Below are 24744 nucleotides of genomic sequence, written 5' to 3'. Positions count from 1 at the left end.
CCAACCTATTATTCTGCCTTGTCGCATTGATCTGCACTCAGACTATAGCCACCCATACCCCACCCGTCCATATACCTATCCAAATTTTTCTTATCTGTCAAAATAGAGCCCACGTTCACCATTTCAGCTGGCACCACTCTGAATATCAATGGGTTTGCCAAAGGACTGACTCCAAACTGCATGAATCTAATTCTGAACACCCTGGGAGCTTCCAAAACAGCTTGTGGCACAAAGCAATAATTTCCAGACTGCCTTACAACCTTTAATCAACAAAAGGTTCAAGCATAGATTGAATGGCTGACCCCTGGAGAACAGAGAAAGATACAGGTGGATAGTTCCAGGTAGACAAAATGGTGAAGAAAGTGTTTAACACACTTGCCCTCATCAGTCAGGGCATTGAGTACAGAAGCAGGAACATCATGTTTAGCACTGGAAAAAGATTGGTAGACTATGCTCAGATTATTGTGTACAGCTCTGGTCAGACAGCTGTAGGGAGGATGCCAGTAAGTTGGAAAGGGTGCAGTAAAAATTCACAAGTATATTCCAAGGACTGGAAGGGCTTGAGCTATAAAGAGAGACTGGGACTTTTCTCCTTGGAGTTCAAGAAGCTGAGAGAGGACCTTGTACATGTTCCTAAAATCACGAGGTACGTGGATAAGGTAAATAGTCACAGTCTTTTTCCAAAGGGAGGGGAGTCAAAAACTAGAGGGCATAGATTTATAGTGAGAGGAAAAAAGATTTAAAGAGCAGCAACTTTTTTACACATAGAGGCTAGACTGGTGGGTAAATGAAAAAGCTGCTCGTGGGAGGTGTAAAGGCAGATACTATTGCACCGTTTAAATAACAGATCCATGGACAGGAAAGGTTTCGAGCAGTGGTTTTCAAATGTTTTCTTTCCACTTGCAAACCACTTTAAGTAATCCCTCTGCCACTGGTGCTCTGTGATTAGTAAGGGATTGCTTAAGGTGGAATGTGGGTGGAAAGAAAAAGTTTGAAAACCACTATTATAATTGTCCCTCATTGACTTGTTATGTGCATGGTTTCATAACTCCAAAGGAAATGGGCCAATGACAATTTTTCTCAAGCAAAATATTTCAGTAACAATTGGTTCTTGAGCAGTGATTCTCAACCGTACCTTCCCACTCACGTCCCATCTTAAGTAATCCCTTCCTAATCACAGAGAACCGATGGCATAGGGATTACTTAAAGTGGAATGTGAGTGGAAAGAAACAGGTTGAGAACCCTTGCCTTAAACAGATCTTTAAGGCAGGGGTTGTCAACTATAGTATTTGCTATATTTGACTAGGAAAAAGGTGCTGGCTGACCTCATAAGTTGCTATGCCCCTCATAATCTTGTATACTTCTATTAAGTCAACACTTACCCTTTGTCGCTCCAAAGATAAAAGTCCAAGCTCTGTCAACTTGCTTCTCAAGACATTTTCCAATCCAGGCAAGGTCTGGTAAATCGCCTCTTCACCCTTTCTGAAGCATCTAAATCCTTCCTGTAATGAGGTGACCAGAAATGGACACAATAAAGGCAAAAATTGTGTCAGCCCTCATTAGTGAGAGAGAGGAGACAGACCAAGATTGACAGAGAGAGAGAGAGAGAGAGAGAGAGAGAGAGAGAGAGAGAGAGAGAGAGAGAGAAAGAGAGAGAGAAGAGAAAGTGTGTCTCCAAATGGTCCCTGTGAGTTGAAGCTGTTCCCATTCTCTACTATTTTCACAAGCATGAGATATTGGCTTAAAATTGGGCAAGTGCACGAGGTGACTGTGATGAAAAACAATTTTATTTGGAGAGCAGTTGTTACCAATAATTTTTTTAATATTTTATTTTTGATTTTCATGGACTAATAAAAATTCCAATAGGCATTTTAATCCCTTTCAACACTCATATAATATAGTGCCTGTATTTATCGCCCCCCTCCCCTCCCCACCCACCCTAACACAACTGAGAATACAGATACAAATACCGGTGGGGTCAATGAACCCTATAGAAACCTAGGAAAAAGCCTGGAAAAAAACAACCAGGGTGACTAAATAACAAAAAAAAAGTAAAAAAGAAAGAACTAAAAACAAAACTTTTAAAAAATCACATCGTCTGCATCGCGTCCAACTTCCCTAATCCCACTCAATTCCCTGCTGGGACTGATTGTTGCAGTACCCATAATTCGAAGGGGAGCTAGTCAATTCTGCGTGCCAAGTGGATTTCAAATAAGCTTTCCAAACCCTAACGATTGTGTCGTATTTCCTCCTTAGATTGTTCATGAATTTTCCAGGACAATGCAACTCTGCATTTCCACAATCCATCGTTTGGTATTTAATCGGGAATCAGACTTTCACGTAACTACTATATACTTCCTGGCTACCACCAAGGCGACCTTCACAAACTGAATTTAATATTTGGACAGTGTAAAACTCACTTTCCCAAAATATCCCAAAAGTTACAACTCTGGATCTGTGGAAAATCCCCATTTGTAATTTTTTTTTTCAGAAAGTCCCCTAGGTTTTCCCAGAAGGATCTCACCCTTGTACATAACCAGGTGGAGTGGACAAAAGTTCCAATTCCACACCACACCTAAAGCACATTTCAGAAATTTCAGGCTTTAATTTGTGTAATTTTTGTGGTGTGAGGTACAAGTGGTGCAAGACATTGTATTGCACCAACCTGTATCTGGCATTGATGACCCCAGTCACATTGTCCAGACACAGGTCTTGCCACCAGTCTTCATTGATTGTTGCGCCCAAGTCCGACTCCCATCTTTCCCTCGACCCGGCTTCAGGCTCTCACTTTGGAATAGGTAATACACCTTAGAGATAAATTTGCACACATTCCCCTGTCAAATTAGAATCTCCATGTAGGGTCATAGACAGTCCCAATTTTTCCCTTAAGAAAGATTTCATATTTCATTTGTAGATAGCAGAAGAATGTTCTCAGACAAATCGTCTTCGTTCCCCAACAGCTTGAATAACATAAGTTGGCCTCGCTTGTAACAATCCTCAATACACCCTAACACTTTCTGGCTCTAGGTGTCCAGGATTTTATTACCCAGAGTCAAGGGTATTAAATTATTCTGGGTCAAGGGCATTTTGGGAGATATCCCCCACCTCCCATCCAATACACTGCTTTATTCTTTTCCATGTCTGAAGGATGAGGTTATCCGTTTTCTTTGTGAATTCTCCTGCCATCTTTTCACCTACCGCGTGTAGTCCAATTGGTGCCCAGGAGGGGGGGATCCCCCTCCCTCAAAGAGTGAGGTAATGGTTTGAAGCATGATGCAACAGAATAAATCTTGAAAGGCAAGTTGTACAGACGGGGAGGGAATAATATACAGAATCCAGGGATTAGAGTCATAAAGACACACAATGCAGAAATGGGCCCTTCAGTCCAACTTGCCCACACCAATCAATGTCTCCCTACACTAGTCCCACATGCCTGCATTTGGCACATATCCCTCTGAACCCATGTATCCAAATGTTTCTTAAATGCTGCAATAGTACCTGCCTCCACCACCTCTGCAGCCCGTTCCATCCTCTGTGTAAAAATGTTGCCCTTCAGGTTCCTTTTAAATCTCTTCCCTTCACCTTAAATCCAGATCCTCATGGAGAAGGAACATCACCCCCAGACCCAAGTCATCATGGAGAGGGAACATCACCCCCAGACCCATGTCCTCATGGAGAGGGAACGTCACCCCAGACCCACATTCATGGAGAGGGAAGGTGAATTGAAATGGGTCCAGTGTCTGTGGGAGATGTGCTTTTTTTAAAATTTTTGATTTTTACAGACTCAACAAACCATAAACAAATCTCATATGCATATATTATGTGTTAATCCCAGCCCCTTCCCTCCCTACCTCCCTCCCCTTTACAACTGATGAAACAATCAATAAACTTTTATTAATACAGAATCAATTAGCTACCTTTCTTCATAAAAAAATCCACACACACATGATGTCTGTGTTCTCTTCTTTGCAAGTAGGAGGAATTAATCAAACCGGTTGCCAATATAATTCATATAACATTTCCATATTTTAACAAATATTCTTGAAGTAACTTCGTCTGCCTGTTCCACCATTGAGGAGTTGGTTGGAGTGTTCTTTGTCAGGGGCCTCACCCTCGAGCTCACCACCATGGGTGGCCCTACCAGGAGCAGAGCTCCAGAAGGCATTGCTCTTGGGATCTTAGGACCACACAAGCTTCTCCACCCCGACAAGGTGACAATCCACACAGAAGTGTGAATTCTTCCTTGTAAGCGACCTTCTTTAGGGGAATGGAACTGCATTTCTATATCCCATCGTGAAATGGTTAACTGGGAGTTGGATTTCCATGAAACCGCTATACATTTCCTGTTCTTCATCAAAGAAATTTGAAATTTTGATAACTTAAAACTCATGTTGCCGATGTTTCCCAAGATACACTTCCACTTTTGTAATTTTCTTAAGAATGTCCCCCAAAAAGACTGTCCTTTGTACATGGCCAGGTGGAGTGGACAAAAGTTCCAACATCTACACCACATCTAAAGCACGTTTCTGAAAAATCAGATTTTGCTTTATGTAATTTTTGCAGTGAGGTGTAACTGATGTAAGAAAGTATATTGCACAAATTTATATTTGGTATTAATGATTCCAGTCAACTGTTCACGGGAGGTGTTCCATCACCAGTCACTCAAAGCAATTCATAATGGTGGAGGTCAGTGCCACAGGGCATTAGTCAGCTGTAACCTGCTGAGTTTCTTCAGCACATCTGTGTGTCAGTTAATATGGAGGAGTTGGGCCAAAGAGTCTGTTTCCATGCTGTAAACTCGATGGAAAGAGTCATCTGGCAGAAGTTAGTGTGTGTGTTTTAACCCATGAGCATTTCTGTGTGGATTGTCACGTTGTCGGGGTGGAGAAGCTTGAGTGGTCCTGAGATCCCAAGAGCAATGTTGTCTGGAGCTCTGCTCCTGGTAGGGCCACCCATGGTGGTGAGCTCGAGGGTGAGGCCTCTGACAAAGAACACTCCAACCAACTCCTCAATGGTGGAACAGGCAGACGAAGTTACTTCAAACTCAATGGCTGTGAAGGCGGACGAAGACTGCCACAAATCCATCAGCTCCAATCGTCATGCTTTCCATGCCATTGGGACTAGTTAGTTGATTTGTGAAGTATCGTGTGGTTATTGGAGTGCAACATTAAGTGCACGTTAAACAAATACATGCACAGGCGTCTTCGCTCAGTGGGCCACTTTCCAAGATGGACTCATAAGCCACTTGAGAACCCATAGGAACAAAGACCTCGAGGGATAGCCATGACTCTCCTACCAACTAATGAAGTCTTCCCTCATTGGCAGTAAACGGTGATCAAGTCCCAGTCTACCTGCACTCAAGACAGGTGTTCTTGATCCCATGTTGTGTTGAGGCAGTTGCAGCCACCTCCCAACGTATGACTGTTGTAACTTGTCACCATTGTATATGGGCCAACACCTCAAGCCAAGTGTGGAAGCTCTGACTGACATTATACAAATGCAAGTCTTTCCCCACTTCAATTGATTACAAATATTTCATTTCTGTACACAACATAAAAGCGAAGACTGAAGTGTATTGGAACGATACGGTCAGAGTGCAGAGGTCCATTGGAGCTAGTTTTACAAGTTTGTAGTCCAGGGGTTAGCAAAATGTTTTGGACTTTTCCACACAGAAACTCATGTCAATGATAAGCTATTTGTTGTTAAATAAAGCTTCCATTTTTGTTTACAGCTTTCTGGATAAACTTTGTAGCTTAATTAGAACAGTGTGATTGAAAGGCTGCTCAGTCAAGGATGTCTTTCAGGCACTCAGGCATTTGTCTTATCTTTGTTCCAAGGATTGATCTCCTGTACACGGGCAAGACTCATCTTCTAGGCAAGAGGCAAAAAGTTATTTATGGAAAGCCTTTTAATTTTGTGTTTGGTACACACAAGCTGGTCGCAGGTGAGAGAAGAGGATAAGAGTGTGGGAGTGAGTGCAGAAGGAGAGAGCTGAGAGGAAAGAGATGGAAGGAAGGGATAGGCAAAGAGACAATTAGTGGAAGGGAGCAGATGGGTTCTTTGAGAGATGGGGGACCGATTCAGGGTTGTGGTATTTACAGTGTGTGTGTGTGTGTGTGTGTGTGTGTGTGTGTGTGTGTGTGTGTGTGTGTGTGTGTGTGTGTGTGTGTGTGTGTGTGTGTGTGTGTGTGTGTGTGTGTGTGTGTGTGTGTGTGTGTGACAGAGAGAGAGAGAGAAATGTAATTAAATTATTGTTTAAATTTAAAAATTTTTACAGCAAACCCACGTCCTCGAGGAGAAGGAACGTCAACCCCCAGACCCACATCCTCATAGAGAGGGAACATCACCCCCAGATCCATGTCCTCACAGAGTGGGAACAAACATCATCCCCAGGCCCATGTCCTCATGGAGAGGGAACATCACCCCCAGACCCACATCCTCACAGAGAGGGAACATCACCCCCAGATCCATGTCCTCACAGAGTGGGAACAAACATCCTCCCCAGACCCACGTCCTCATGGAGAGGGAGCATCATCCCCAGATCCACGTTCATGGAGAGGAAAGGTCTCCCACAAACCTACCTCTAGTTGGTTCGACGAGATCACTATGTAAATGGACAGGTCACCCCCAACTCATTGCGTACTGTTAAGCTGCACAGTAACACCCTGTTTACAATTTATTACGTGTGACCCCAGCAACTCAGCGTCATGTTTTGCAATTCTAAAATATGCAAGTATTTCATAGACAATAATAGCAGAATTTAAGCGTGCAGAGAGTCATAGAGGGGACAAGGTTTTGAGGAAGTTCAGGTACTATTGCGCCATTTAAGAAACATTTGGACAAATACATGGATAGGATGGGTTTAGGGGGGTCTGGGTCGAACTCGAGCAGGTGGGACAAGTATTGGTGGGACATGTATGCAGGTTGGGCCAAAGACCCATTTCCCATGGTGTGTTACTGTTTGACTCGATAATTTTAGTTTAATCCGACATCACATTCAGCAAAGCCTGTTCCTGTGCTCAACTGTTCTTTGTTCCATTTCAGAACAGGTTTCCTTCTACAATCTAAGGATGGCAGACAGGATCAGAACACAAGCCAACCACACCAGGGGACCAGAGCAGTGATTCTCTCGAAAATCAGTATTGCCGTTAGCCGAGAAGAGCCTGCCCACATTCAGCGTGATACGCTGCAGTGACTGAATTCAACCCTTGCTCCAGGATGTTCCTATTCACTGCAACCACCGGGCAGCTCCTGAAATGGTAGGAGGTCACTGAGAATGCATCTGATTCTCGTGTTTTGTTGAAATGCTGCAAACCCAGTTTGACCGTCCCGTGCAATCCTATCACTTGTTTTTTTTTAATCCATGTTTTTCTGCAAAATTTTTAATTCAAAGTGAAGCTGGACCATGGGAGTTTTATTGTGGTGAAAAATCCAAACTTTTCACTGTACCATGGAACACAAGAGCAATGGGCTTTTCTCTTTGAAGCAAGAGAGGTGATTGAATAGATTATGTGTGTAAGATTATGAGGGCCATCGATAGGGTGGACACCCAACACGTTTTTCCTGGGTGACTGTATCAAATACCAGAGGACGTCTGTTTAAGGAAGATTTGGGGTAGATATCAGAGGTAAGTATTTTACACAGAGAGTGGTGGGTGCCTGGAATGCATTGCCAGGGGTAGTGGTGGAGGCTGGTCCAATAGGGACATTAGACAGGCACATTCTTGCGGAAAAAAAATAGAGGGTCATGGGTGTGAGGTGGGTAAGGATTTGATCGTTGTGGCGCAGGTTTACATTGGTCAGCCCAACATCGTGGCCTGAAGGGCCTGTACCATGCTGAAATGCTCTCTGTTTTATGAATCGACTGCAACTCCACACCTGACCTTTCACCTCCTCTCTTCCCACAACTTGAATCCCCGAACTTTTCCCTGGGCAAGCAACGCTTTATTCACACAGTTTTTAACTGGACTCCCACTTCACACTGGGATCATCCAAAGTCCTCTCTGTGTTCTTCATTTACCCGAGACCCATCGAGTTTCTCCCTCCACTGCAAGTCTTAGAGGGACCACCACTGCGGTGTGCTCTTTCAAAGCCAACTTCCAAGCCCAGAGCTGCAAAGAGCGAAGCAACTAACGTGAGCAATTTAACCCTTAAATTCCATTGACCCTGCAAGGGAGCTATGTCTTTGCAATGAGCTCTTGCGTTTCTTGTTTTCAAAAATAGGGAAAATAGCTGCACAGAATGGAAGTCACATCCCTTCTTTTCAAAGGAACACATTGGCAAATTCTGGTTCAGTAACAGCGTGATTGTTGTGCTCTCAATAATTCAAAAGACTGGAGCTACAGAACAAGAGGCTTTTATTTACAATAAATTTGAAGGTCATCCTGTGCTGTGACATGGGCTCTCTGGGGTGGGGTAGAGTGTTGGAGCCTTTACACAGGGTCAGGAGGGAGGAGCTATAGGTACTGTCACAGATACGAGTGTACAGCAGTTCACCACATTCACCCCTTGTTTTTTTTTTAAATTTTGTCCAGTGGGGTGTCATGAGGGCACAAAGTTTTACGGGTTAAGTCTGTCCACCAACCTGGTCTTACACTGTGACCGACACAGATGTAGGGAAGGAGAAAATTTGTTCATGCAGGGTAGCATTGGTGGCAGTACATAACAGCAACCTGATAGTGTGGAGCCCCTCAGGAAGGATCTCCTGCCAATGAGAGTCAGGCTGCCCTCTAGACTTAAGGGTAGGAATGAGGGCCTTCCGCATTCTCCCTCTGCACCTGGCCATTCCATTGGTTCTACTGCTTGTGATGCCTCTGGCCAGCAGATATTGGCGCAGTTCATCGCTCATGAACAAGGACTCCCTGGTCGCTATAGGTATATGACGGGTATCCAAAAAGGGTGAACAAGTTGCACAGTGTCCTGATGACCATGGTGGTGGTCAAGTCTGGGCAGGGGATGGCAAATCAATGACCATGAGGAATTACATGTTGCACGGGGGCCCTTGAAGTCCATATTCAGGTGTTTGAAAGATCATGTGGCTTTCATCAGGTGTGCCCTGGCTGGTTGGGAGAAGTTTGGCTTGCACTCCACACAGACCCAGCAGTCACTAGTCATGTCTCTGACATTCCCGATGGAGTACGGCAGATTATGAGCTTTGTTGAGCTTCCCCAGGCGAAACAGAATATCATAGTTATAGGTTAAGAGTTCGATCCTCCACCTCAAAATTTTATCATTCTTTATCTACCCCCACTGTTTGTTATTAAACATGAATGCCACGGTCCGTTGGTCCGTGACCAGGGTAAAATGTCACCGGTCCAGGTAATGCCTCCAGTGCCTCGATGGAGGAGTGTTGGACTTCTGATCTTTGGAGGGTATGGGAGAAGAAGGCCATGGGCCAACCTGCCTGATTAAGGTGGTGGCTCAGGCAAAATTGGATGCTTCGCTCTCCACCTAAAATGGGGAAGATTCGTCCACTGTGTACATTGTGGCCTTAGCAATGCCTTCTTTTATGTGACCGTCAGTGGGAAGGATGTGCACTTGATAAGGGAGTGGGCTTTATCTGCATAATTAGGGATCCACTGGGATTAGTAAGAAAAGAACCCCAGGCACCTTTTGAGGGCCTTGAGGCTGTGGGAAAGGGAAAGCTCTAGAAGAGGACACATGCGGTCGGGGTCAGGAACAATGATTTCATTCTCCACAACATAGCTAAGGATCGCCGGGCAGATAGTCCGGAAAACACATTTATCCCTGTTGTAGGTGAGGTTTAGGCATTTGGCTTTTGTGAGGAATTTCTGGAGGTCAATCTTGCAGGTTGTTGGCTGCAGATCGTGACGTTATCCAGGTAAGGGAAAGTGGTGGGCAGGTCATTTTGGTCCACCATCCGGTCCATCTCCCTCTGGAAGACAGAGACACTGTTGGTAACACCAAAGGGTGCCCTGAGGAAGTGGTAGAGGTGGCCATCTGCCTCGAAGGTGGTGTACTGGTGGTCCTCTGGGTGCATGGGGAGCTGGTGTTAGGTGGATTTCAGATCGATCATAGAGAACACTCAATATTGGGCAATTTGATTGACCATATCCGCAATGCGAGCGAGCGGATACATATCCAGCTGCGTGTAGTGGTTAATGGTCTGGCTATAATCAATCACCATTTTGTGTTTACTTCCACCCTTGACCACCACCACTTGAGTGCTCCAAGGGCTGGTATTGACCTCTATGCTTCCCTCATTCGTGTCACCGCACCTCTGCTTTAATGAAAGCCCTGTCCCCTTCATTGTATCGCTTGCTTTTTGATGTGACTGGTTCATAGACGGGGGTGCGGTTCGCAGACAGTGGCGGGGGATTGATACGGTATGTGTTTAGAAGCACACACCACCAGGCTCAAAAACTGTTCCTTCCCTCCTGTTATCAGACTTTTGAGCAATTCTCTCACAAATAAAATTGATCATTTGATTTCACGACCCCACCTCATTGATCGTTTGCACTATTTTAAATGTACTTCTCTCTATAGAACTATATTCTGAACTTTTGCTTCATTTTGCACTGTCGTCTGCACTTAACTATGGGTCGCCTGGTCTCAATTGCACATAAAACAAAGTTTGTCACTGTATCTCAGTACCACATGATGATGAACAATTTGATTTGAAACGATTGAGAGAAATTGCTAGCTGTTGGAAAAAGGCTACAGACAAATATCTTGCCCAGTCCTCTGAAGTATGCCAAATCTGAAACTATACCATAACTTCCTCCAGTGTTCATTGACTTCTTTAGCAGGTAACTTGAAATTTCCCCTGGGAGGATCGGAGATGGGTGAAAATTAACTGCACGCGATGGAAGTCATACCTAATTTTTTTTTAAAGAAACCTTAATAAATTCTGCACTACCAACTGTCTGATAGATAAGAACCTGCTGGCAATAAGTCAGTCCTCTACGAGGACACAGACTATAAGTTATTACAGCACGCACACTGTCATTATAATCCTGTGAGCAAGCTACGAACAAATTCTCACTATCTGTAGGACTGCAGTCAATAGAAACCTCCACAGGTAACACCTCCGAGACACAGAATTCTTTGGAGTGAAACAGACAAAGGCACTTGCAATTACTGATGAAGCTTTCCTGAAATGTTTGCCTCAACCCAGCGCCAGCAATGTAAACCCCATTCATCACTCCCAAATGCCCTTAATGTAAATTGAGAATGCATTATGCAGAAAAAAAAACAATATCGATAAATTGCAGCAACTTGTGTCATTCTAGATAAAGTAATTACTTTTTAAATGAGCTTGTACAGATTTATAGGGAGAACTGTGGTTACACAGTATGGATAGATGAATGCTTGGTGTTTATTGTCATATGCATGAGTCGATATTCTAGTCCAATGAAAGGCTGACTTTCTGCAATTTCCCATAAAACACACCGACAACATTTAAGTATATTTAACACAAAAGAGGTAATAAATAGAAAAAGGTAGAAAGAGAAAAAAAACAGATATGTGGCAGTGCCAGTGGTAGAGGTAGGTGTAAACGTAACATCTAAAAGGCCCTGAGACAGGTACATTGGTAGGCAAGATTTAAAGGGAATGTGGGCCAAATGGAGGCAAGTGGGACTAACGTGGGAGACAATTGGACAGAATGTTAAAGATTAAAACTTTTCTTTTATTCAGACACAAAATTGGGAAGCATCAAGGCATTTGTTAAAGGTCCCAAGGAATAGGGAGCCAGCTTCAGTGAAAACGGGTCACAGGTCAGACCCGATCTAATTCAATTGTTCGTTATGCTCGAGAAGGTGAGCGTTCCAATATTTTCCCAAGAAAAAATTTTGCCCAAGCCTCTGGGGCGGCACAGTTGGCGTAGCGGTTAACACCAATGCCTTTACAGTGCCAGTGATCGAGACCGGGGTTCAAATCCCACATTGTCTGTAAAGAGTTTGTACGTTCTCCCCGTGTCTGCATAGGTTTTCGCCAGGGGCTCCAGTTTACTCCCACCATTCGAAACGTACCGGGGTGTAGGTTAATGGAATGTAAATTGGGTGTCACGGACTCGTGGGCCAAAATGTCCTGTTACTGTGCTGGATGTCTAAATTTAGATGTTTTTAGGTGTCGGTGCTAGGCAATTGTTCAGCAAAAGAGGTGTAAGGCACACATTCCTTCCGATAGACTACAAGTCACCCTTGGACAAGGTGTAATACTGTTTAGCCTTCTAATCAGGATCTCATGAAGCCAAGGATTGCAGATGGTGGATGGCTTTTCCAAGCAAATTCTACAAATTGAAATTTATGGTTGTAAAACTAAAAACGCTGGGCAGATGAATCTGTTGATCAGTGGCCAGGGTGAGCCGTCCAGTACGGACACTGCAACTGAAGAAGGCAGTGGGAAACCACTTCAGTATTTGTCCCATGTGTAATCATGATCTCAACATCAACTACGGTCTCAGATGAAAGGTGGAGCCTTCACTGAAGGAGAACAGGGGAGACAACAGCTACAATATGGAGAGTCATAGATCATGACGGATGGAGAGACGTGATTGCCCACGCCGAACGGCAAGGCACCTGAATGATGATGATGTCTAAATTTTAATTTTTTTTTTAAATGAGCACTTACCTCCTATACATTGAAGGTATCGATATGGAGGGCTGACGAAAGTTGCCATCATAAAGGTCCCCCATCACCCTGGTCACAACCTCTTCTCACTGCTACCTTCAGGCAGAAGTCTGGCACCTCCAGGTTCAAGAACAGTTATCAGGCTCTTGAACCCACCCCCATGTCATACTGACCATAAACTACACCAGGACCACCAAAGATCCGTCTGCACAACTGACACTGCAAATTTTTCAAACTCCGATTTATTTCCAAATGACTAGTTATTACTTTTTATCCCTCTTCCTTATATGTTATTATCTTGGTTTTCTCCTCTTGTGTGTTGTTTTGTGTTGTACATGTCTGTACCTGGGTATGTTAGACTTTCACTGAGACAGACATTATGTCTCTCTTCGTTAGCAGTGAAAAACCATCGACACAGCACAGTCTTTGCACAACTGCAAACAACCATTATTTATTTCTGAGGGATTATGTGTAGGAGTGGGGCGGAATTTTGAACAAACAGAGATCAAGGGAGTCAATAATGTTGGAAAGGCCAAAAAAAAACAAAAGTTTGAAATTCAGACCTTTAGAAGAGAGTGTCGCCATCTTAAGTTGAAGCTCATCGGGTGAACAGCAAAGCCACAAAATTAGAACCCAATGATTTTGTTCTTTATTAATTTCAGCAATGCCCAGTTTCCTGGTTTGAAGCCTTCACTTTAAAATCACAAAGACAAATTTTGAGAAGTTCCCCTAGAGCCTGTTTTTAATTAAATAAGACTCTGAGCAACTGGAGAAGCAAACTCCAGAAAGTTTACACATTTAAACCAAAGAGATTGATGTGAAGGAACAGACCTAACATACCTGATCGAAATGCAGCCTCATTTGTTCTGAAGACTGATGTTTGATGTTAATCCATCATTTGTTCAACTAAGTGAAGTCCGTCTCTTTTTTCTTTGTCAATGTCCTCCTTTCAGACGTAAATGACGACACCAAGCTGAAAATTGAAGCCCCATTTCACACAGCCAATATGAAAGGAAGATCATCAGTTGGGGTGGAAATCCGTGAGGAATCAGCGTTTGAAATGGAAGCGTCACTTAAAACGCGTCCATCAAACATCCCATCAAAACGGTGCATTAAGCAAACAAAGTGGGATTGCAAGTTGAAATTTTAATTTAGAAATCCAGCACAGTAACGGGCCCATGAGCCCATGCTGCCCCAAATGCACTAACTAACGTCCAAACCCCATATGTTTTTGGAGGAAACAGGAGCATCCAGAGGAAACCCATGCAGACATGAGGAGAACATGCAAAATCTTTACAGACAGTGGCAGATTCAGACCTGGGTCGCTGGCACTGGTAATAGCATTGTTACGCTGGCCATGTCAGTTGTTCATATCGACATTAGGATGTGGACTTGACTTGCTTTTGTTCTGTTCTGATTACTTACTTCTTGGAAGAAAGGCAGACCTTGTATTTTTTTACAATCTGACCACATCCACAGCATTTTACATTTGTAGCTTCACTCCTGCTGTACTGCCTGGTTGAGATGGCGGTGAAGAAGGGAAATGCGAGGCTGGCGTTCATTTCAAGAGAAATAGAATATAAAAGCAGGGATGTGATGTTGAGGCTCTACAAGGCCCTGGTGAGACCTCACTGAGTATTGTGAGCCATTATGGGCTCCTTATTTAAGATGCACGGCATTGGGTTTTGGGCTACCCAGAAGGAATATGACATGTTGTTCTTTCAGTTTACATTTCTCCCAACTGCTGTGTCCATGTTGGAACAGGGAGGAGAATTAAGCTGAAGTTAAACAAGAAAGTCTGCAGATGCTGAGGTCAAGTGCAACACGCAGAAGTGTTAGAGCAAGCCACACAGTGAAGAAAAAACAGCATTTTGGCCTGGGCCCTTTGTATAAAAATGTTCAGCAACCGGGATCTCCAGCTCAGACCCAGAGTGCAGGTCTCGGCGAAACAACCACACACTCAGAGTTTGCCCTCACCTATGTAGAGGATACCATACCGGGTGCAGTAGACAAGATTAAATTAGCTGACTGGTGCAGAAGATGATTTTTCATTTTGAATTGTACTCCCTGAAGGATCCTTGTTTTCCCAAGATTCTCAAGAACCAACAAAACCATTCAACTAGTCACGAATGATTTATGTCTTAAACCATGGAAATTTACAGTGCCTGTAAATAACGGTAGCAGTCTGCTGAAGCCACATTCCTGTTAAATCATTAAAACTGCAATAAATAGAAAAGGAAAGATGTCACTGAGCTGGAAAGAGTGCAGAAAAGATTCACGAGGTTGATACTGGGACTTGAGGGCTCGGCAGGCAGAGTCTTTTCTCCTTGAAGCGTGGAGGCTGAGGGGGGACCTAATGGAGGTTTCTAAAGTCATGAGGGGAATCGATAAGCTAAATAGTCGATCTTTTACCCAGGGTAGGGTATCTAAAACAAGAGGGTGTCAATTTAAGGTGAGAGGGGAAAGATTTAAAAGTGACCCAGGAGACAAGAGGTTCACACAGAAGGCAGTGGATGCATGCAACAAACAGCCGGAAGAGGTGATAGAGGTGGGGACAATTAGAGCCATGCAACACTGCACCACAGGAGCAATGCCCTTTGGCCCATCTAGTTTGTTCTGGACAATTTATTCCACCTAATACCATCAACCACAGCTCCTACACCCCTCCCATCCAATCTTCCCTTAATTGTTGAAATCGAACCCGAATTCACTTGCTCCACTGACAGCTCATTCTATGCTCTCGCCCCTCTGAGAGAAGAAGTTTCACCCAAATGCTCCCCTTAAACATTGCACCTTTACAATCAGACAGGGGCATGGATAGGAAAGGTTGAGTTTATGCTCAAGTTTATTGTCGGAGTGCCTACATGACATTCAACCCTGAGATTCTTTTTTTCCTGTGGCCAGACAGAAAACGATGCATATATAAGAGAGGGAAATGTAAACTACCTGATTGTGCAAATACAGAAAAAAAATATATTCAGTAATACATAATGTGCAAAGCAAGAGTCCTTAAAATGAGACTCTGATTGAGTTTGTCATTGAGGAGTCTGATGGTGGAGGATTAGCAGCTGTTCCTGAACCTGGTGGTGCGAGTCTTGTGGCACCGACACCTCTTTCCTGATGGTAAAGACGAGAACAGAGTGTGTGCTGGGTCGTGTGGATCCTTAATGATCGCTGCTGCTCTCTAACAGCAGTGTTCCATGTAGATGTTCTTGATGGTGGGGAGAGTTTTTGCCTGTGATGTCCTGAGCTGTGTCCTCTACCTTTTACAGGGCTTTACACTCCAGAGGTATTGGTTCCCCCATACCAGGTCATATCTGAAGAAGTTTGAAAAGTGTCTGATGGCATTCTGAACCTTCCTCCTGAGGAAGTAGAGGCGCTGACATGCTTTCTTTATGATTTCATATGTTATGTTGGGTCCAGGAAAGGTCCTCTGTGATAGTGACTCCCATAAATTTAAATTTACTCACTCTCTCCACCACTGATCCCCCAATGATCACTGGATCATACACCTCTGGTTTTGACATTCAAAAGTCAACAATTGGCTCCTTGGTTCTGGTGACATTAAGTGAGAGGTTGTTGTTGGTACGCCATTTAGCCAGGTTTTCAATCTCCTTCTTGTAAGTTGACTCATTGCCCCCTTTCAATACAGCCCACCAGTACGGTATCAACAGCAAAATTGTAAATCGTGTTGTTGTCGTACTGAGCCAGACAGTCATAGGTGGAAGATACAGTGGCCATTTCTTCAGCACTGATTTTCAGGTCTCAGCTGGGTACTCTACCCAAACCATATGGATTCATTCTCCTGAAGCCAGCCCACATGTCATCCTCGGATACTGTCAGTAGAAGATCATCAGGGATGTAGGAATATGCAGCATTTCTTCCTTGTGCTGGTGGTCAAATTGGGAATAGAAGGCATTGTGTTCATCTGGGAGTGAAGCTTTGCTGTCTTCTCTTGCCCTGGATTTGGTTTTGTTGCAGGTTATGTCATTCATCCCCTGTCACAGCAGTCAGGTATCCTTCGTTGTTCCCATTCTCATTTGGAATCTCCATTTTGCCCAGGAGACAGCTTTCCACAGGTCCTACCTGCGGTTTGTGTTGTGATCTGTGTGGTACGCATCGAAAGAACCAAAGACTTGTTGATCCAAACCAAGACTTTTATTAACTAAAAGACTGGAGCATATCACAAGTAAGTCGACCAGTCCAGAATGACCTGGTCTGGCTAGGACCAATCCTTTAAGACCTGCCAGTAGGTGTGGCTACACTCTCAGCCAATCACAGTCATCCTACACTTCTTCTCCCTTCTTTGGCTTGGCTTCGCGGACGAAGATTTATGGAGGGGGTAAAAAGTCCACGTCAGCTGCAGGCTCGTTTGTGGCTGACAAGTCCGATGCAGGACAGGCAGACACGATTGCAGCGGTTGCAGGGGAAAATTGGTTGGTTGGGGTTGGGTGTTGGGTTTTTCCTCCTTTGCCTTTTGTCAGTGAGGTGGGCTCTGCAGTCTTCTTCAAAGGAGGTTGCTGCCCGCCAAACTGTGAGGCGCCAAGATGCACGGTTTGAGGCGTTATCAGCCCACTGGCGGTGGTCAATGTGGCAGGCACCAAGAGATTTCTTTAGGCAGTCCTTGTACCTTTTCTTTGGTGCACCTCTGTCATGGTGGCCAGTGGAGAGCTCGCCATATAACACGATCTTGGGAAGGCGATGGTCCTCCATTCTGGAGACGTGACCCATCCAGCGCAGCTGGATCTTCAGCAGCGTGGACTCGATGCTGTCGACCTCTGCCATCTCGAGTACTTCGACGTTAGGGATGTAAGCGCTCCAATGGATGTTGAGGATGGAGTGGAGACAACGCTGGTGGAAGCGTTCTAGGAGCCGTAGGTGGTGCCGGTAGAGGACCCATGATTCGGAGCCGAACAGGAGTGTGGGTATGACAACGGCTCTGTATACGCTTATCTTTGTGAGGTTTTTCAGTTGGTTGTTTTTCCAGACTCTTTTGTGTAGTCTTCCAAAGGCGCTATTTGCCTTGGCGAGTCTGTTGTCTATCTCATTGTCGATCCTTGCATCTGATGAAATGGTGCAGCCGAGATAGGTAAACTGGTTGACCATTTTGAGTTTTGTGTGCCCGATGGAGATGTGGGGGGGCTGGTAGTCATGGTGGGGAGCTGGCTGATGGAGGACCTCAGTTTTCTTCAGGCTGACTTCCAGGCCAAACATTTTGGCAGTTTCCGCAAAGCAGGACGTCAAGCGCTGAAGAGCTGGCTCTGAATGGGCAACTAAAGCGGCATCGTCTGCAAAGAGTAGTTCACGGACAAGTTTCTCTTGTGTCTTGGTGTGAGCTTGCAGGCGCCTCAGATTGAAGAGACTGCCATCCGTGCGGTACCGGATGTAAACAGCGTCTTCATTGTTGGGGTCTTTCATGGCTTGGTTCAGCATCATGCTGAAGAAGATTGAAAAGAGGGTTGGTGCCAGAACACAGCCTTGCTTCACGCCATTGTTAATGGAGAAGGGTTCAGAGAGCTCATTGCTGTATCTGACCCGACCTTGTTGGTTTTCGTGCAGTTGGATAATCATGTTGAGGAACTTTGGGGGACATCCGATGCGCTCTAGTATTTGCCAAAGCCCTTTCCTGCTCACGGTGTCGAAGGCTTTGGTGAGATCAACAAAGGTGATGTAGAGTCCTTTATTTTGTTCTCTGCACTTTTCTTGGAGCTGTCTGAGGGCAAAGACCATGTCAGTAGTTCCTCTGTTTGCGCGAAAGCCGCACTGTGATTCTGGGAGAATATTCTCGGCGACACTAGGTATTATTCTATTTAGTAGAATCCTAGCGAAGATTTTGCCTGCAATGGAGAGCAACGTGATTCCCCTGTAGTTTGAGCAGTCTGATTTCTCGCCTTTGTTTTTGTACAGGGTGATGATGGTGGCATCACGAAGATCCTAAGGTAGTTTTCCTTGGTCCCAACAAAGCTTGAAAAACTCATGCAGTTTGGCATGCAGAGTTTTGCCGCCAGCCTTCCAGACCTCTGGGGGGATTCCATCCATACCTGCTGCTTTGCCACTTTTCAGTTGTTCAATTGCCTTATATGTCTCATCCAGGGTGATGAGACATATATGAGACACTACAATCTATACATATACACATTGGTGATAGAATCTGTACTATCACATTCACCCCTTCTTTGAGAACCCACCCCAGGGTGGATGGAGGTTAGGGGCTGTACTGGTCATGGGGTCTAACCATCCGGCGTGACCGCCGTAGCACCAGGATTGGGGTCGCTGGAGTCGTGTCGCCGGTAGGCCCGTAGGGTGGGGCCACTGCTTTGCTCAATTCCCCAACGGCGTTGTCGCCAGTCTGGCCTGAGCTGGTTGGGTGGTGCTGGTCCCTCTGTTCAAGCACATGACCTGGGGGAGAAGGAATAGGGGGAGGTTGAGTTAAAGGCACTGCTGCACCTGATCCGTCTTGGGCTAGGTCCCTTACCGAGACTGTGTCCATTAGACCGGAGGGCAAGTGTAACCGCTATCCAAACGGTGGCATTCTCTCTTTCGACTTGCCCATTACCACGTGGGTTATAGCTGGTGGTCCTGCTTGAAGCAATACCACGCTCCAGAAGGTACTGCTGCAGCTCCGCGCACATAAACGAGGACCCCCTGTCACTTTGGATGTAACTGGGGTACCCGAAGATGGCAAAGATGCTGTGCAGGGCCTCTATAACTGAGGAGGCAGTCATGTCCGAGCAGGGCACAGCGAACAGGAAGTGGAAGTACTCGTCGATGGCCGTAAGGTTGTAGGTATTATGGTTGGTCGACGGTAGGGGCCCCTTGAAGTCTACTCTGAGACACTCAAAGGGGTGGGTGGCTTTGATGATGTGGGTGTTCTCTGGATGGAAGAAGTGGGGTTTGCACTCAGCACACGCAGGGCAGGCTCGGGTCATGGAGTGAATCTCCTCGACCGTGTAGAGCAGGTTGCGAGCTTTGACAAAGTGCGCAAACCTAGTGATCCCTGGGTGACAGAGCTCCTCGTGGAGATTCTGCAGCCTATCCAGTTGCATGTTGGTGCAAGTCCCCCTGGAGAGCACATCTGGTGGGTCGTTGAGCTTACCTGGCTGATACAGTATGTCATAATTAAAGATTCTCTACCTGGCAATTTTGTCATTCTTGATCTTACCTCGCTGGGTATTGCTAAACATGAAGGAGACCCCGTGTTGGTCAGTCAGCAGCGTAAACCACCTGCCAGTGAGGTAGTGTCTCCAACGACGTACTGCCTCGACTATGGCCTGGGCCTCCTTCTCGACAGAGGAGTGTCGGCTCTCAGGACCCTGGAGGGTTCTGGAGAAGAAGGCTAATGGCCGGCCGACCTGGTTCAAAGTGGCTGCCAGTGCAAAGTCAGACGCATCGCATTCGACTTGAAACGGAATGGACTCATCGATGGAGTGCAGCTTTGCAGCAGCGATGTCTGATTTAATGCGGTCGAAAGCCACACTAGCTTCAGTTGACAGGGGGAAGGAGGTGGTCTTGATGAGTGCCCGTGCCTTGTCGGCATAGTGTGGAACCCATTGGGCATAGTAAGAGAAAAAGCCCAGGCAGCGTTTGAGTGCCTTTTGGGTGTGGGGGTGGGGGGAAAGTCCACGAGGGAACGCATGCAGTCAGGGTCCAGCATGACCACCCCGTTCTCCACCACACAACCAAGAATTGCGAGCCGAGTGGTCCGGAAGACACACTTGTCGAAACTGTAGGTCAAGTGCAGCCGAATTGCAGTCTGAAAAAATTTCTCAAGGTTGGCATCATGATCCTCCGTGTCATGGCCGCAGATGGTGACATTGTCCAGATACGGGAAAGTAGCAGTCAGTCCATTCTGGTCCACCATTTGGTCCATTTCCCGCAGGAAGACTGTGACGCCATTTGTGACCCCAAAGGGTACCCTGAGGAATTGATACAGCCGCCCATTTGCTTCGAAGGCCGTGAAAGATCGGTCTTCTTGGCGGATCGGGAGCTGATGATAGGCCAAATGTAAGTCAATGGTGGAAAATACATGGTAGAAAATACACGGTATTGGGCAATCTGATTCACCACATCCATGATCAGTGGAAGGGAGTACGCATCCAGGAGTGTGAAGCGGTTGATTGTCTGGCTGTAGTCAACAACCATCCACGGCTTCTCCCCGTTTTTAACAACCACTACCTTGGCCCTCCATGGACTCGAGCTAGATTCGATAATGCCCTCATCAAGCAGTCTGCGCACCTTGCTTGTGATAAATTTCCTGTGTTCATAACTATATTGCCAGCTTTTGGTGGCCACAGTCTTCCAGCCAGGGGTGAGATTTGTGAAAAGTGCTGGCGGAGCAACTCAGAGCATGGAGAGACTACAGGTGTGGCCCCGGGACGGGGGGCGGGTGGCTTGGTCTGCCGCTGGCAGGAGGTTCCCGGGGTGGAGTGGTTACAGACAGAGAGTGGAGTGTGATGCCCCCCAAAGTGCAGGGAAATGGTTTGAAACTGGCACTGAAAATCCAGTCCCAGCAGAGCAGGGGCGCACAATTGGGGAAGGACTAATAGTTTGAAGTCTGTGAACTTGATGCCCTGGACTTTCAGGGTCGCCACACAATATCCCATTACCCCAGTCGAGTGTGATCTGATCGTCAATGGAATTCTCTGTGCAGTGGGGAGAATAGTTAGTCCGCAACGGTGGGCCAAGTCTGGGCAGATAAAAACTGTCAGTTAACCCCAAGTCAAATAGGCAAGTGGTAGAGTGTCCATGCACTTTAATCAGTTCCATTGCTTTTGTGAGAGGTTGGGGAAATCCTGGTTGAGGGTTATTGATGCAGAGACTTGTAATGTAGACAGTGGAGACCTGTGTGATAATGTCACGCAACGTGTGTGTGATGACGTCACACAAATAGTGGGGCCTGAAAAAACAGTGTCGGAGAGGTGGTATTGCTGCCTGCAGCCAAAGGTAAGTGTTGGGGGTCGCTGCTTGCCATCGGCGGTGGGGTGGACAGCGGTGGCAGTGGTGGGTCCCTGGTCGGCGGCAGCGGGTCCCTGGTCAGCAGCGGTGGCAGCGGGTCTCTGGTTGACAGCGGCGGGAGCAGGTATTGAGGTCGGGGCTGGGGCCTGGTCGGACATTGCTTCGTGAGGTAGGGTGAACGTCGTTGCAGCGAGGGTGGGTTGTACCTTGTGCGCTCGGCATCTGCCCCGTGTCGTCAGGCGCTGCCCCGCAGTTGAGTCCTCACTCTCATTAGACGAGAGCTCTGAGGAAGAAGTGATTGAAATGGAGAGTGGCGATTTGGCTTCACACGAGGCACTGTGTTTGACGGTGTCCATTTTGGAGCAACAGACTACAGCAAAGTGGCCGTTTTTAAGACACTTCTGGCACCTGGCTTTTCTTGCCGGGCACTGGGACTTGCTGTGCTTGTTCCTCCCGCAGAAATAACACTTCGGGGTCGCATCGGGCAGCGTAGCAGCAGTAGTAGGGTAGAGGGTGGGCATCCTACTCACATCAGAGTGTGAGGTCCAGCCCCGAGAGTACATGTCCATACTTAAGACCACAGCCTCCATCGTCTCCGTGATCCGGATCACATCCTCTAGGTTTTCTCCCTCGTGCTCTCGCAGGCGCTGCCTCACCTCATTCGATCAAACCCTGGCCACATAGGCATCCTGAATGAGATCATCTGTGGTCTCCACAGCAGTTCTGTCTGTGCAGGCACAGTCCCTGCCCATTGCCCTTAGTGCCTGAATATAAGCTTTACAGGACTCACCGGGCTGTTGCCTCCTTGTAACAAGTTTGTACCGAGCATAGACACTGTCACCAGTCACTCGTAGAGCCCTTTCAGCACCTTCATGGCTGCAGTGTAAGTGGTCGCATCCTGGACACTCTGGTAGACTCTTGGGGACACCATAGTCATCAATATTAGTAGTCGATGGTTGTCCTCTATCACAGCAGGATCAGAGAGCTGTAAGTATGTTTTGAAGCATCTCACCCAGTGCTTAAAGTCATTCGAGGCTGTAGCTGACTGTGGGTCGATGTTGAGGTGTCCTAGCCATAGCATATGCTCCACCCCTTCAAAATTTTTATAGTTAGTAAAATTGTAATGCGCGTCGAAAGAACCAAAGACTTGTTGATCCAAACCAAGGCTTTTATTAACTAAAAGACTGGTGCATATCACAAGTAGGTTGACCAGTCCAGAATGACCTGGTCTGGCTAGGAGCAATCCTTTAAGACCTGCCATTAGGTGTGGCTATACTCTCAGCCAATCACAGTTATCCTACACTACCATCTGTACATATGTACATATACACATTGGTGATAGATTCTGTACTATCACAATCTGGATCTCCAGATTTGAATGCTTGTGATCCAGCTGTCAGCAGGTTCTGCATTTCATTGTTCATCTAGGGTTTCTGGTTGGGGAAAACCCTGAATGCTTTGGTTCATCCACAGCTGTTTTAATAAAGTCAGTAACGGCCCTAGTCTACTCGTTAGATCCTCAGCAGAGTCCTTGAACACCATCCAATCCACCGACTTGAGGAAGTCCTGTAACTGTTCTTCAGCCTCCCACAGCCACTTTCTGACTGTCCTGACATCTGGAGCCTCTATCTTTAGGCCCTGTCTGCATGAAGGCAACAGGAGCGCCACCAGGTGATCTGACTCGGCAAAATGCGGTCTCAGTAAAGAACAATAGGCCTTCCTTATCTTAGTGTAGCAGTGATCAAGTGTGCTGGGACTTCTGGTACAGGCAGTTATTAGAGTTTGATTGGGGCATGCGCGAGAGTCAAGTGCCCTAACAATACTGAATTCACGTCCTTAACTCTCGTGAATGCACCAACTAAACTCCAATACACAAACTCACTGCACGTGCACCAACCAAAGACAGCAATCAAGACGGCCCAGCCCATGGGCTCCGGGACGCCGACTAACAAGGTAAGCACGCACATTTTGGCTCTGACATGCCCTGCATCCCTGTTATAGTTTGTCAAATACAACATAAATTGCGTAAATTTTATATTTTTTCTTGCCCTTCATAAAAAATTTGGTCGTATGGCGGATGAATGTTAGTTGCAAGTCGGGGAGTGCCCGTACTTATTTTCTTGTATATTTATTAATTTTCCCCTCTTCTGAATTTTAAAGTTCTCCTTCAATAGCTTCATTAAAAGTAAGAGTGAGGTTTTCCTGAATTCCAAAATAATTTGCTTTGGAACCTTGTTCCACCATATTTAGACTTCCTGACAAGTTGTGAAGAGAAGGATTAGATGCCACCTCAACTCTTTAAAAACTGCTCATCAATTAGGAAATCAAATAAGATGAATACAGGGTATAACAGCACTTAACAAGAGCAAATAGATATTGTCAATTAACCGGTAATTTTTATTCTGTGTCATTAATGGGGAGATAAATGAACAAAATAACCAGCTCGACATATACAATTCATTGCAATATAAATCATTAAAAGAGAGAATTAATGGTGGAAATGATTAGAATCTCTTATTGTTTTAGTGGTTGAGATAGGATTAAATCCCCAGGCAATTGTTGTTAACAGACTTGATACTTTTATTGAGTAGTGTGTCCCCTGTTTATAAAGGGTAACCTGTCTCTTTATCACTTAATACTCATTGTCGTCAGAGATATGGTTAATGCATTTTCACTCCCTTCCCCCCACCAATGCACTCCGGGGGAATCTAGTTGATGAACACCCCCTTCAGCAGCAGAGCTATTATTTTTATTCACTTTTCACTTTATCCGCAATTCCCGGGAAAAAGGAACGGAGATTCAGAGAGCTAATCAGCATTTATAACATGGGAATTAGCTGTAAGATTTTCCAATGAACTATTAGTTACGTCAGGACTGTATTTTGCAGTTGTCAACATCTATGCGTATGTGGTCAACAGTGAAGCAGTTGGCTGAGATGATGATGCCTTTGGCTTTCAGACAGGCTTTGTGGTTCAAACACCATGCCTCAAGAATATAATGTCGACTGCAGGAGATCTCCAGTTTGGCATAGTCCTATTAGAGCTTCTCTCCCAGATGAACCCAATGCCTTCTCCACCCGATTTGATGACAGTGCCAGCAAAGAACCGCCCCTCCACCACCACCCCCCCCCCCCCCCATGCCCTTTGATGATCCCATCCTGTCTGTATCTGAGGGTGATGCTGAGAGTGAATCCGAG

At 45.8% G+C, this 24744-nt stretch overlaps 1 long non-coding RNA gene across 2 annotated transcripts in view; it reads right to left on the bottom strand.

Moving 5' to 3' along the window:
- Positions 1–24744, bottom strand: part of LOC138737502 (uncharacterized) — a 72760-nt gene that overhangs the window by 13117 nt on the left and 34899 nt on the right. For both annotated transcript variants that reach the window (XR_011340980.1, XR_011340981.1), the window contains exon 2: positions 1383–1502. This is a non-coding gene — a long non-coding RNA (uncharacterized lncRNA). The remainder of the gene's footprint in view (positions 1–1382; positions 1503–24744) is intronic.

This window comes from Narcine bancroftii, chromosome 6, assembly GCF_036971445.1.
Source record: "Narcine bancroftii isolate sNarBan1 chromosome 6, sNarBan1.hap1, whole genome shotgun sequence".
Lineage (NCBI taxonomy): Eukaryota > Metazoa > Chordata > Chondrichthyes > Torpediniformes > Narcinidae > Narcine > Narcine bancroftii.
The sequence above is the reverse complement of the archived record's forward strand: the minus strand, read 5'-3'. Positions and strand labels throughout refer to the sequence as shown.